Source organism: Clytia hemisphaerica, unplaced genomic scaffold (assembly GCF_902728285.1).
Source record: "Clytia hemisphaerica strain Z4C2 unplaced genomic scaffold, Clytia hemisphaerica genome assembly, whole genome shotgun sequence".
Classification (NCBI taxonomy): domain Eukaryota; kingdom Metazoa; phylum Cnidaria; class Hydrozoa; order Leptothecata; family Clytiidae; genus Clytia; species Clytia hemisphaerica.
Window position 1 is genome coordinate 1,135,687 of NW_027103528.1, and position 13,693 is coordinate 1,149,379.

General features: G+C 36.9%; 2 protein-coding genes across 2 annotated transcripts in view; both read left to right on the top strand.

Annotated features, from left to right (window-relative positions):
- The first annotated feature begins 2,416 nt into the window (after nucleotides 1-2,416).
- The window catches only part of LOC136799478 (signal transducer and activator of transcription 5B-like), a 279,436-nt gene continuing 268,159 nt past the window's right edge, over nucleotides 2,417-13,693 (top strand). Inside the window, exon 1 of the mRNA XM_067056189.1 lies at nucleotides 2,417-2,452. The gene's annotated coding sequence lies outside the window, so the exon portion shown is untranslated. The remainder of the gene's footprint in view (nucleotides 2,453-13,693) is intronic.
- The window catches only part of LOC136799481 (coiled-coil domain-containing protein 93-like), a 112,810-nt gene continuing 105,074 nt past the window's right edge, over nucleotides 5,958-13,693 (top strand). The window contains exon 1 of the mRNA XM_067056194.1: nucleotides 5,958-5,993. The gene's annotated coding sequence lies outside the window, so the exon portion shown is untranslated. The remainder of the gene's footprint in view (nucleotides 5,994-13,693) is intronic.

The following is a 13,693-nucleotide window of genomic DNA, read 5'->3' on the forward strand; positions in this document are numbered from 1 at the left end:
GAATTTCAGTCAAACATAAAAATCAATGTCTTTTTTTAGATTCGCGACTTCGCGACGGTATGCTATTTCAGTCCCATTCAGGGTCACTTTTTCCCAAATTTCAGCAACATTTTTGAAAAAACGAGTCCCACGTAGGGTCCATCTTTCGAACCTCAGCGGAGCACCCCCGTCGGTCGGCAAGGGTAATAACCCCCCCCCCCCGGTGTTGAACTCGTCAAATGTCAGGTTGGCTGTCCTTGTAGTGTTCTTATTCTTTACCAAATCTTTGCTTGGGACCAAAAAACTTGTTGGGAAATGAAATAAAAATTGGGAATGACGTCATAACTTGTTTTTATATGAGAATAATTCAGGATTTCCGTGAATCGACCTTTCAGTACCTTTACAACTTATAGTACCACAGGAAAAAGAATAATGTAAACGGAGCTTTAACAATTCTGTCTTGTTAAATAATTCATGAATGAGAACATGTGAACAAGGTTTTCTTACTGATTCAATCAAAACCACATTATGTTTGAATATGTAATTTGAATTGATCGAGACAAATCAGGAAGCTTTTTACATCGCATGCGTGAATTTTTTTTCATATAAAAACAACAAGTTATTACTTAGCATAACTCATCAAGAAATGATTTTTCGTTTCCAACATTACCGATATAAAATACTCATCCCATTTAGTCACTGAGTATAAGGTATGTATCAGGCTTATGCTACACTCGAACTTTTCAACTCGTTTTTTCTCTCGAAACTTTGGTCGGGTGGTCGGGAGATTTACATCAATAAAATTGAAATCTTTTTTACGACAAGTGTGCCATGTTTGTCAGTGAGTTAAAGGGGAGTTTCTAAACATCGACCAGAAATGGCGACCACGACCAGCGACCACGACCGGCGACCAGATAAATTTGGGTTATCGAGTTTACCTGCTCTCTCCACCGTAGAGAACATCCAAATCGAGTCCTGATGTGACTTTCAAATGAACCGCTGAGCACGTGGCTGAGAATTACTCTAGCTAGAGAATACTAAAAGTGACTTTTGACGTTACCAGTCATTTTCTAGACAAAGTGACACTTTTTCACAAAAATATTGACAGGGCAATTAAGTGTGATGCCTGTAAACTTTATTACACCAAATATTTTAATTGTACCGAATGAGATGCCTTTAGTATGAATAGATAGAAATTGTCAGTAGGAAAAAGCTGGGAAGGCCAGTTTTAGAGATTCCAATCTCATCAATTATTCTATTGTCCTTACATTGTCAAAATGACTTATTTTGACAAAATAATGGTCTGATGATCAAATATAAAGCTTTCTAAATAAATTCCAGCACAAATTTTGCCACTAATTAATTTGATGCCGAAAATACAAAAGGATAGAAATTGACACTCTATTCAAGCTCCAAGAGCGTTGAAATGGCTACTCTACACGTTTTGCACGTGAATTTATAATCACTGTAGGTGAGACAGGGGTGAGCTTTACTCTTCAATTCGATAAATAAATGATCATGAGAGAAAGACTCTACGGTGGAGAAAGAGGAAAAACTCGATAACCCAAATTTATCTGGTCGCCGGTCGTGGTCGCTGGTCGTGGTCGCCATTTCTGGTCGATGTTTAGAAACGCCCGAGTTAAAGGCTTTGTTTTTAAATAAGAGTGAAATCGTTTGCTCACTCATCAATTTTGATTTACAAGCTTTTTCACATTGAACTGACACGGATGTGGAGCAAGATTGGTCAAAAAGAGTAAAAGAAAAATATTTTTTGCTTATATTAGCATAATATAACAATAGGAAGACATTGTCCTGATATGAAATATGTGCCTGATATAAAACGGGAACACTTATGTAAAAATAAAACCTTTAATAACGACTCCGAAAACACCAATTTTTTTTAGGGAGATACACAAAAATACTCATAAGGTAAAGATATAAGACGATTTTAAGAGCATCCGCAGGCTTCAAAATCTTTTGACGAAATCATTGGAGCCTACAGACAATTTTTATATGATAAAGTTTAAGCCTAAAAATGTTCTTTAAAATGTACATTAAAATTGGCTGTAAATTTGAGAGTTGAGAAAAACTTTTTGTCGATCTCATTAATTTTCAAGCTGGCCATGTCTATTTAAATTTCTTATTTGTTTCAAACGTAAAAGTCAGCATAAATGTTCTTAAAAAAACACTTGGATAAATCTCGTAATGTAAACGGAGCTTTAACAATACTGTCTTGGTAAATAATTCATGAATGAGTACATGTGAACAAAGTTTTCTTACTGATTCAATCAAAACCACAATTTGTTTGAATATGTAATTTGAATTGATCGAGACAAATTTCAGGAAGCTTTTTACATCGCATGCGTGAATAAAAACAACAAGTTATTATTTAGCGTAACTCATCAAGAAATGAATTTTTCGTTTCCAACATTACAGATAAAAATACTCATTCCATTTAGTCACTGAGTATAAGGTATGTGTCAGGCTTATGCTACTATCGAAATTTCAACTCGCTTTTTTCTCGAAACTTTGGTAGGGTGGTCGGGTAACGTTCATAATTAAAATTGAAATTTTTTTACGACAAGCGTGACATGTCACTGAATAATACTCTAAGACGCCCAATTTTTTAGGGAGATACACAAAAATACTCATAAAATGGTGAAAATATAAGAACATTTGGAGGCTTCACACATTTTAGACAACCTTTAAAAAATTTGTTTTATAAAAACGTCGGAATCTTTAAAGCCTACAGATAATCTTAACTTTATGAATTTTAAGGCTAAAAGTTATCTTAAATGTACGTTAAATTTGGCTGTACATTTGAGAGTTGAGAAGATTTTGGGCAAGTTTTTGTTGATCTCATCAATTTTCAGGCTAGCAATGTCTATTTAATTTTCTTATGTTTTTCAAACGTATACACGTTTTTTTTTTATAAGAACGTCAAAAATTTTCGAAGCCTTCGGATGTTCTTAGTTTTTTGGATTTGAAGCCTAAAAATGTTCTTAAAATGTTCTTATTTTCAGCATTTTTTGAGCATTTTGATATAATTTCTTAAAAAATTGCATGTTTTTAAGTCTCCAAAGCCTTAGTATGTTCTTAGAATGTTCTTAAATTTTTGGGCCTCAAAGCCTTATGTTCTTATATAGTTTGTTCTTATTAAAAAAAAAACGTGTCAGCTTAGATGTTCTTAAAAGCACTTTTTTTTTATGTTTTGTTATGGTAATGAGCTTAGGAGCTTAAGCATAGAAAAAAAGTAGATCGACAATAACATATCTTATTCCCATGAAAAAATGTTCGTCTATAATAACTTCTTTGTTAACTTTGAATGGATTCAAATCCTTTAAATAATTTTGATACTCACGGTGTCCTTTTTTCGAGAATGCTTCTGAAACTGGGTCCTTAAGGGCGGCATAAGTACTCCCCCGAGCCCGGGGGGACGGGACAAAGTGTACGGGAGTCCTTTGTCCTGGCAAACACTTGATTTTGTTGCAATTGTTTTGCAATCGCTCAAAAGCTCATTTAATATTCATCCCAAATTTGGATGAAAGAGATCAAAGCGGTGCGTTAATCCGGGCAGATTGTCTAACGGAGCCATGGTCTTTAGAGTGAAAGCGTACCGTGCACGGAATATCAGAATCTGCCCGGAGATTACAGAGATGTTTGCATAGGAACAATCAACATTCAAAAGTAAACGAGAAAAGGGAAATCCTCACTTGGTGTTTAATTATTCAAACAATTTCTAAAACAACTGCATGAGAAGTGGGAAAACTAAAAATCTATTATGGGCGATAAAATAACAGTATTTCCCTTCAGACTTTAAACCACAAGCAGAATACATATTAAAAGTGTTTCAAGCAATCGAATTGAATTAGCAATCTTAAACCGTGGTCCGTTCGGGATTAGTTATCCGGAATTTCTCTCGTCAGAACGCTAGCGACCTTGGTCAGTCGTGATGGCTCGGTGGCGCCTAAAGTCACTGCCCAATCCTAAGCCCTCTGGGATTGACCACACCTTTTCGAAAAATAAATTTTTGAATAATCAAATCTATCAATATGAAAAGGCCATACCAGGGCCGGCGAATCGGTTTTAAAAGTGAGGGGGCTAAATGATTATAGTGACTAAGGAGGCCCCGCCATGGTTGGGGCCGACGGGCCGGAAAATTTTTGAAATTATGGTACTCTACATTGGCTTAGAAGTGATCTAAATTTAATTTTTATGAAGTTATTGGAATGAAAAAATCAAAGAAATTAAAAAAGTAACTAAAACGACGCTCTCGAGTCGACACAAACTCTCTACCAACTTCATCTAAATAAAGTTTATCCGTTAGATTTTTATGGATATGGAGCAAAGAAAGATTGTTAAACCGTTTTGGCTTCATTGTTGAACGTAGCCAAGTCTTTTTTCTCTCGCCCTCTCTTTCTCTCTCTCATTCTTTTTTTTTTTTGCAAAAAAGTGGGGGGGCTATAGCCCCCCTAGCCCCCCCCCCCGGTTTCGCCGGCCCTGCATACACAATACAAAATTTACTTTTTCTAAAAACCTTTTTCTACATAGCACTTCAAATCAAACAAAATTAGCTGTAATCTCCAAGTTGAGAAAAAAACTGTTATGGACAGCTATGTATAGAAGATTGAAACTAATTTTGTTGAGCCCCGGGGAGGGGGTACTAGGGCAAAATGGATTACGGGGTCAGGGTACCTTGCTTTTTTAGCCTCCACGAGTCCAAGGTAGAGTCGCAAAAACATCAAAATAGAAAGATCAGTCCCTCGTAGGGTGCCTTTTTTTGAAAATTTGGGGATAAAGTAGAAAATTTTAGAAAATTTTGGAATTTCAGTCCAATTCAGTACCATTCAGGGTCACTTTTTTTCCCAAATTTCGGCAAAATTTTTGAAAAAACGAGTCCCACGTAGGGTCCATTTTTCGAACCTAAGCGGATCACCCCCGTCGGCGGCAAGGGTAGTACACCCCCCCCCGGGTGTTGGACTCGTCAATTTTCAGGTTGGCTGTCCTTGTAGTGTTCTTATTGTTTACCAAATCTTTGCTTGGGACCAAAAAACTTGTTGAGACAGCCTAAATGTTCTTATAAAAAAACACTGGGTTGCAAAAGATAAATAACTCTTTCAGTTCGACCTGTACAGTACACGCTTTTTTTAATAAGATTGGTGTTTTTTCGTTTCATCATGGATATTCTTAACTTTTTGGCGAAAATCATCCAAAAATATAATTTTTTAAGTATTCTCACGGTATTCTTAGGTTAAGATCGAAATTGGCAACCCTGAGTTACTTTCACTGAGTAATGACGTCATTATCAATTTTAAAACTCGAATCGAAAAATGTGAAGGAACAAACAATAACTCAAAAATCTAAAGGAATAGAAACATAACGCGAACAATAACGCGAAAAAACTAAAGGTCTAGAAAAGAAAAACGTGGGAAAATTTTTTCAAATTAAATAAACGGGGGGGGGGGACCTAATTACCGGGGGATTGGAATATGGATCTTTAAAAACCCTAAAAAGGGTCAAAATAGACTAAATTTAGGCTTTTTAGAGTAAAAAAAGGAACTTTCCTTTTTGGTAGCTGGGCATTTTTTCAAAAATCCATAAACGGGGGGATCCTAATAAGGTCCAGGGGGCTGGCAAAAAATCGAAAAATTAACAAGCAGGGGGGGGGCGTTTATTTGGCACCTAAGAGTACCTTTACAACTCATAATATCTCATTGGTGCCACAGGAAAAAGAATAATGTAAACGGAGCTTTAACAATATTGTCTTGTTGAATAATTCATGAGATTGAGAACATGTGAACAAGGTTTTCTTACTGATTCAATCAAAACCACAAGGTGTTTCAATATGTAATTTGAATTGATCGAGACAAATCAGGAAGCTTTACATCGCATGCGTGAATTTTTTTCATATAAAACAACAAGTTATTATTTAGCGTAACTCATCAAGAAATGAATTTTTCGTATCCAACATTACAGAAAAAAAATACTCACTCCATTTAGTCACTGAGTATAAGGTATGTATCAGGCTTATGCTACTTTCGAACTTTTCAACTCGTTTTTTCTATTCGAAACTTTCGGTTGGGTGGTCGGGAAATTTTCATTATCAAAATTGTAATATTTTTATGACAAGCTTCATGTCACTGAAATTTGTTCACGTTTTTATAAGAACTCACACCTTTGGAATGCGGGAGGGTGTCTTGAACAAATGTTTCTATCGATAAACCGATATCATTGATTTGTACAACTTTCTGCTCGGCGTATGAATCACAACTGATCATCGGCGAGGAGATTCAACCTTTTGAGAAAAGGAACTGCAACCGTAAGTGGAGTGGAGCCCCTTAGGTGTATTTAGCAATTCGACAGACAAAATGAATTCACGACTTAACCACTTAACAGCACTAGGGTTGAAGCCCCTACAAATTCAAGCTTTGTGATTAATGACTGTGGCAGAAATGGGAACGATGATGATGTATCTCCAAATCCTTTTGAACGACTCTGATCGGCTCTGATCACCGTATTCTAAGAGCAAAACTCAGCTTTCGATCTAAGAAAACTCAAGGGCAAATCAGGCATGATTGGGAACTAATGCGAAGAAGTAAAGACTTACAAAAACAATTTTCCATTTCCTTGCAAAATAGATTTGCTGTCCTGTGTGATGATAATGACAATGTTGATGCCACCCAGCGATACGACTTCTTCATCCAAGCCAATGATGAGGCAACCAAAAGCCTCATACCCAGAAAAAGGAATAAACACAAAAATGAAACATCCTCCAACCCAAGAGTAGTCCAGGCAAGAAAAGATGTTCAAGATACTTTCAAAATCTTCCAGGAATCTCAAACTCCAGACAATGAATGCAAACTTCAGAGAAATAAAGCGGCACTTCAAACAGCTTACGAAGCAGGGATGGGAGACGAGCTTGCCAACGAGATCCGTCGTCTTGAAGAGATGGAACATTCCAAAAAGCACCGTGAAGCATAGAAATCAATAAACAGCATCTCCGGACGTAAGAAAGAGAAATCGGGCATACTTGAAGGCAAAAATAAAGAGGAACGTGTCAATAATTGGAATAAGCACTTTAAAGATCTGCTTGGATCTGCTATTATAAATGACTATCAAAGCGAAATCAAAACCATTCTCAGCGATCTAGCTTTCAAAACAGGAGCATTTACACAGGATGAGCTTGTTAAAGCCAGATCAAGAATAACTCTCGGGAAAACGTCATGACCCGACAACATCCCTCCTGAAGTAATCAAGCTCTACAATATTGAACAACCTCTTCTAGACTTCGCGAACGATCTACTCATGAATGGTAATAAACCTGATCAATCAGTAACATTATCCCAGTACCAAAGAAAGGCGACCTTAGCAAAGGTGGAAACTACCGTGGTATATCGTTAAATGCGATTGTCGCCAAACTGGTAAACCGTATGATCGTTAATCGTATCCAACCAATTCTTGACCCCCATCCACGCCCAAATCAAAACGGATTAAGACCATGTAGATCGACAGCGTCCCAGATCCTTGCATTGAGACGACTTATTCAAGGTGTGAAGTCTAACAATCTACCAGCAGGAGGCCCCCCCAGCGGCACCCCTAATCACGCCATCACGCAAAATATTTTCTCCATCACGCATCACGAAAATCGCTAAAATTTGTCATCACGCAAAAAATAGCGAAAAATAGCCCAAATCATGCATCACGCCTCAAATATTTGCCCTATCACGCATCACGCCAAAATCTTGATCACGCCATCACGCCAAAAAAATCTCTAATCACGCCATCACGCAAACCGCTGGGGGGCCTCCAGCAGTACTACTTTTCCTAGACTTTCGGAAGGCCTTTGATATATATTTCTGTATATTAAAACAATATAGTATATCAAACGAGCTCGTGCAGGCAATCAAACTTCTTTACAAGAACACAAGAGCAAAAGCTCAATCTCCTGATGGAGAAACAGAAGAATCTTCCATCTTGGCTGGAGTACTTCAAGGTGACACTCTTGCACCTTAATCCCCTATCTTAATCTCCTAGTTCTTATAAGAATAACAGGCTAACTAACTACACATTTTTATAAGATACACCAATTTTCAATCAGCCATGGGGTTGCTGAGCATTCTAGCTCATTTTCTGAAAAAATTGCTTTGACCACCCTGATATGGCTTCGTTTGTCATGGTTGGATTATCTAAAAAGCTTTTACTTTACAAGATCGTGAAAAAAATGGCAAATTTGAGCCCTCGAGCCTTAGCAACCTGGTTACTTGATGTCCCGCGGGAAAATGTGTACCAGTCTAACTGCTAAGCTTATTGCTGTTTGTCAATCAGTCATTGCACAATGTGATTCTTTGTAACTTGCACTCTTTTTATAAGAACCAGTAGAATTTTGATGAGTTATAGCTGTTCTTATTTTTGACATTTTGAGCCTAAAATTGTTCTCATTCTATTCCCATTATCATGTATTTTATGAAAGTACATTGATAAGATGTTGTAAAAAAGTGAACTAAACAATATTAAATTAAGTTTGGTGGCTAAGAGAGCCCATAGTGCATCTTTGTAGGTTTTAAGGGGTATCCACTGTAGACTGGAGTCGTTTATAATGCGTGTAATACTAATAACACCAACACTAATAATGATAATAATAATACGGGATTTAGTTTGTATAAACGACTGGAAGAATCCGGTGTTCCAGCCTTATAGATACAGGGGCTAGCTACGCAGAAACTTGCGTAGCGAGAAAACGATTTATCAAGCAACAACAAACTCTCAAAACGAAATCAACTCAAATGAAAAACTTTCAATACACAAATCCACACATATTTTTTTTCTCAAGAATTATTTTGAGCAGGAAAAAATTATAATTGCAATATTGATACTTTTCTTTTGTTTGGAGTTAGTGCACAAAGGTTTCTAGACGACTAAAATTGTTCCATCCATTACTTTTTGCTTTATTTCTACTATGTATAAATTAGTCGTCTAGCTTACTAGACTATATCCACTGGTACTTCTAGGTTTCCAGCTAGTTTTTAGAAAAAGGCCATTTTTCCAGTTTTTCCAGGTTTTCCAGTTTTTCCAGCATGCGTGGCCACCCTGTAACATGGCGAAGGAGGATAAGGCGAAATATGTTACGGGCGCGTGAACGTTGCGGTTACCTTCCATCGCTTCCATCAAATTTCAGAGGAATGTTCTTCCGAATCCTTAAGTTTTGATTCGCATTTCGGATTACGAATTGAATCTAGCGGTTACTTTATTTTACGCGACATACAGCATATTTTTCTAAATCTGGCGATGGATTTTCTTTTCAATCTGGCGTTTGTGTGAGAACCTGAAAAGACTGATATTACATCATAGCGCTTTCAGAGTAAACTATTGCAATGTAGGATTTTAGGATTTAACCAATAAAGTGGATCAATTTTTTTCCCATCCCCACACTAGAGTGTGTGCTTATAAATCATTATCATAAAACCAAAAAAACAACAGAAAAGACAGGAATTCTGGAAAGACTGGAATTACATCATAGTGCTGTCAGACCAAACTATTGCAATGTAAGATTTTACCAAAATATAAAGGTTCAATCATTCCCCCATCCCCACAAGAGAAGTTTCATCTAAAAGTGTTTCGATCGTTAGATTTGATTCTTATATCATAGAGTGTGGTCCGTTAGAGTTGATTATCCTTCTCGACAAGGCGTGGTATAGATTCATCTACACTACGTGAAAACCTCGACTCAAAGCCCATGGAAATGGGATTGACTATCAATTTTTATCAATTTAAGCCCAATTGATTTCCATCAATGACTCTGTGCTTTGATCAATGTTTTCTTGGATGGTCACTTTGTATTTGGTTGATTGAAGTTGGAAATATGCTTTAGATACGTTGGCACAGAATATGGTAAAGGCAAAGTGATCAAGTCAGATCTTAGAAACTTGACAAATTTTAAGGTTTTCTACCCATAATGCAACAGTCCACGTACGAGGGTTCTACACCATCACAGAGAAAAAAGCTTGTTGCTAGATATTTACTATTAGATTTAAAAATAGCCATTCCATAGGTTAAATAAAAAGAAGGTCATAACAAAATTTTATCTTATTCAGCAAAAACTTTTCGGTAAAACCATCATCAAAGTGCTAGACATTACCAAAAGTACTATTAGAACTATCAACTTGTTCTGACAAAAGTTTGATCAAAAGATCAGCCAGTCAAATTCTGGAAAAACTGAGATTACGTTATAGTTCTGTTAAGACCGAACTATAGCAATGTAGAACTTAACCAAAGCATTCTGAATAGTTTTCTGTATTTCCCCACACTCGAGTTTGGTGCTTATAAATCATTATTATAATAAAATTAAAAAACCACAGTGCAGACAGAAATTCTGGAAAAATTAAAATTACATCATAAGCCTGTCAGACCAAACTTTTGCAATGTAAGATTTTACCAATATGAAGGTCCAATCATTTCCCCATCCCCACAAGAGAAGTTTTATCCAAAAATGTTTCGATCGTTAGAATCCGTTCTTATCTCATAGAGTGTGGTCCGTTAGAGTTGATTATCCTTCTCGACAAGGCGTGGTATAGATTCATCTACACTAACGTGAAAACCTCGACTCAAAGCCCGTGTGAATGGGATTGACTATAGATTTTAGTCTTTTCTAAAAAGAACACGTTGAAATTTTTACCATAACTTTGAACTTTGACTGGAGACTTTGTAGTTAATCAGTAATGATGGATTTTAGGAAAATCTGTATTCCTTAAGATATCCTGAGGAAACACTCTGCTACAAAGTCAAAATCGTAGTGGTCGAGAGGTTTTGGCTATCTAAAATTATCATCTTCAACAAGTGCAAAGAAACAGGCTCCAAAATGTCTGATAATTTAAAATTCAATTCCCCATATTCACTGCAGGTAATTTGAAATAAAAGATGGTATGGGCAGAAACTGGACCAAGGTGTTTTAGGACTAAAGCTATTACGCGTGAATGGAGTTGACTATCAACCTTTTTTCTTCCAATTTTGGGCATCAGGATACATTTAAACATTTTTAAATCGGATGTAATCCTTTTAATACACATAAAAAGAAGCCTATTGGCAAGTAGATTGTGGAAATGGATTTATTGGTCAGCCTAAGCTGAGCATTCAAATAGGTAAAATTTTCTTCCACCATAAGAAGGCAAAAAAAAAATCCGATTTTCCGATCTCACTTTGATTTCTAAACTTTCTTCCGATCGGGTTAACTTTTTGGGTACTTTTAGCGTGCGTTGTTTTTACAGATCATAATGTAGTTTCAAGATGGCGGCTCAAGCGATAGTCAGATGTGATAAGTCAGTGTTGTACCAAAGTATTTCCAGTGTAAATCTGTTGCAAGCTTCAATTTCTGTCATTTATTTTTTTAACTCGGCAAATCAAACACATGATTTTCATCAAGGGGATTCTTTTTCTACATCCTTTGAAGGTTTAAAGCCGTTTGCTCAAGTTTTTGTTTAAGTTGAATTTTCTGATACTTTTTATTGCTGCTTTTTAATAGTTTTTGCAATAAAAACATATTTTTCTTGTTTGCCTCTAGGGGGATTGATGGTGTTATAATGTTATTGGAATTTGATAAAGTTTACAAAAGTACAGCTACTGTTTAAATTTGATATAAAGACTGGATGCAATCGTGCTTATTTGGACTTGGACGTGTTTGTGATAAAGGCGAATCGCAAAAAACTGTTTGGTTCCCGTCATTTCTACTTTAAAAAGTGGGAGTCGTTCGGCCGGTCAGTCGAAAATATTTTTCTGTTAAGAAGCAGCTATACATCTTGTTGAAAGGGAATTCGTGTGGACTGATCCGAATTTTAAAATTGAGAAACCGTGGATAAACTGGTGTTTTCGGTTTACTCTCCATTAGCATGCGGCTCTCTAACTCGATTTGAAAACTTTTAAACACAGAGCGTTCAGAGGTCGACAGTGGAAATCCAGCAAAGCAGCGGAAAAGCTTTCCGACTCTCCAGCTCTACCTGCTGACCGTAAATCAGATGACGGGAACCGAATGATGACATCACATCTCCTATTATTGGACTTGCAAAATTATGACAAATGGTCTTTGGAATTTGATCATTCATATTAATATTAATATATACAGTTCTTGTTGAAATTGATCACACTATTTTTCACGCAGTTCCGGACGCAGATTGTGTTTTTCTAACCTTTTCTAACCTTGGCGCACATTTTGACTGAATGATGGAATGGAATGAATGGAGATAACAGTTTATAGATAGCTCTTATCAGACTTGCAGAAAGCGGGCTGCCGTCAAGTTACACAACATGCACACTCTCGTCACAGCTTGAACAGCCATAACAAACAGATCAATCTGGTCTTCATTTAACATTGTTTTAAAGTTTAAAAAACACTGCCAGTGCTTGGCACAGAAGAGAGGACTCCCAGTTGAAATTAATTGCTACACCGCTGCCCTGTTGAATTTATTTATTATGGTTGTGTGCTTATTCCGCCAAGGCGGTAAATCAATCGCCCAAATTCATAGACCAATCACAAGCGAGTTTAAAGCAAAACGGGGGGGGGGGGGGAAATGAGCTTCCCCGCATAGTTATGAATTTTAAGTTTTGCTTTTTATCATCATTTGCGACCAGCAAAGTCTTCAAGATGGTTGTGTGCATGTTGTGTAACTTGGCGGTACTAAACTACAAAATTTATTTATCCAGACTGGAGGGGCCATCCATATAGTACGTACACAGTGAAGGGGGGAGAGGGGGTTTAGCAAAAGCGTACATCTATTGTTTAAACAAAGTCATTTCTATTGTTCTCTGCGTACAAGGGGGGAGGGGGTGTCAAATATTTGGAAAATCTTTGCGTACGTACTATATGGACAATGCTAAAGAGAAGTATACTTTGAGCTTCTCGTGGGGGGGGGGGGGGGGGGTGGTGGAGGAGATCTTAGGCTTGTTTTACATAATTTTAAATCAAGTTATCAAATGTTTCACATTTTGTACATTATTCAACATATTTAGTCTACTCTGTTTCAGTGCATCTCTTACATTTGTTAACCCACTTATTAAAGCTATCTAGCTAAGCTCTATTGGCTGACCTTCCAGCCTCGGCTGGTTTATTGTAATTATTTTTCAGCCAAAAAAAAAATATATCAAAGAAAAACTGGTCCCAAAACAAAATTGATAAAAAATTGATAGTCAATCCCATTCACATGGGCTTTGAGTCGAGGTTTTCACGTAGTGTAGAGGAATCTATACCACGCCTTGTCGAGAAGGATAATCAACTCAAACGGACCACACTCAATGAGATAAGACTGAATTCTAACGATCCAAGCACTTTTGCATGAAACTTCTCTTGTGGAGATGGGGGAATGATTGGACCTTAATATTGGTGAAATCTTACATTGCAATAGTTTGGTCTGACAGCCTTATGATGTAATATCAGTCTTTCCAGAATTTCTGTCTGATCTATTGTTTTTTAATTTTATTATGATAATGATTTATAACAACACACTTGAAGTGTGGGGGAATACAGAAAATGGTTGGTCCTCTCTATTAGGATACGTCATACCTTCCTTCGTTTCGAGCGTAAAACTCCTACTCTTCGGGATATGCGCACTGCTCTTGTTTTGAATATTCAAATTCTCCGGATACAACGCACGCGCGCTGAGGTTTTGAAGAATGAATACAGCGTTTCGAAACCTAAGCCAATCAGCTTCGAGTTAAACATTCTTTCATT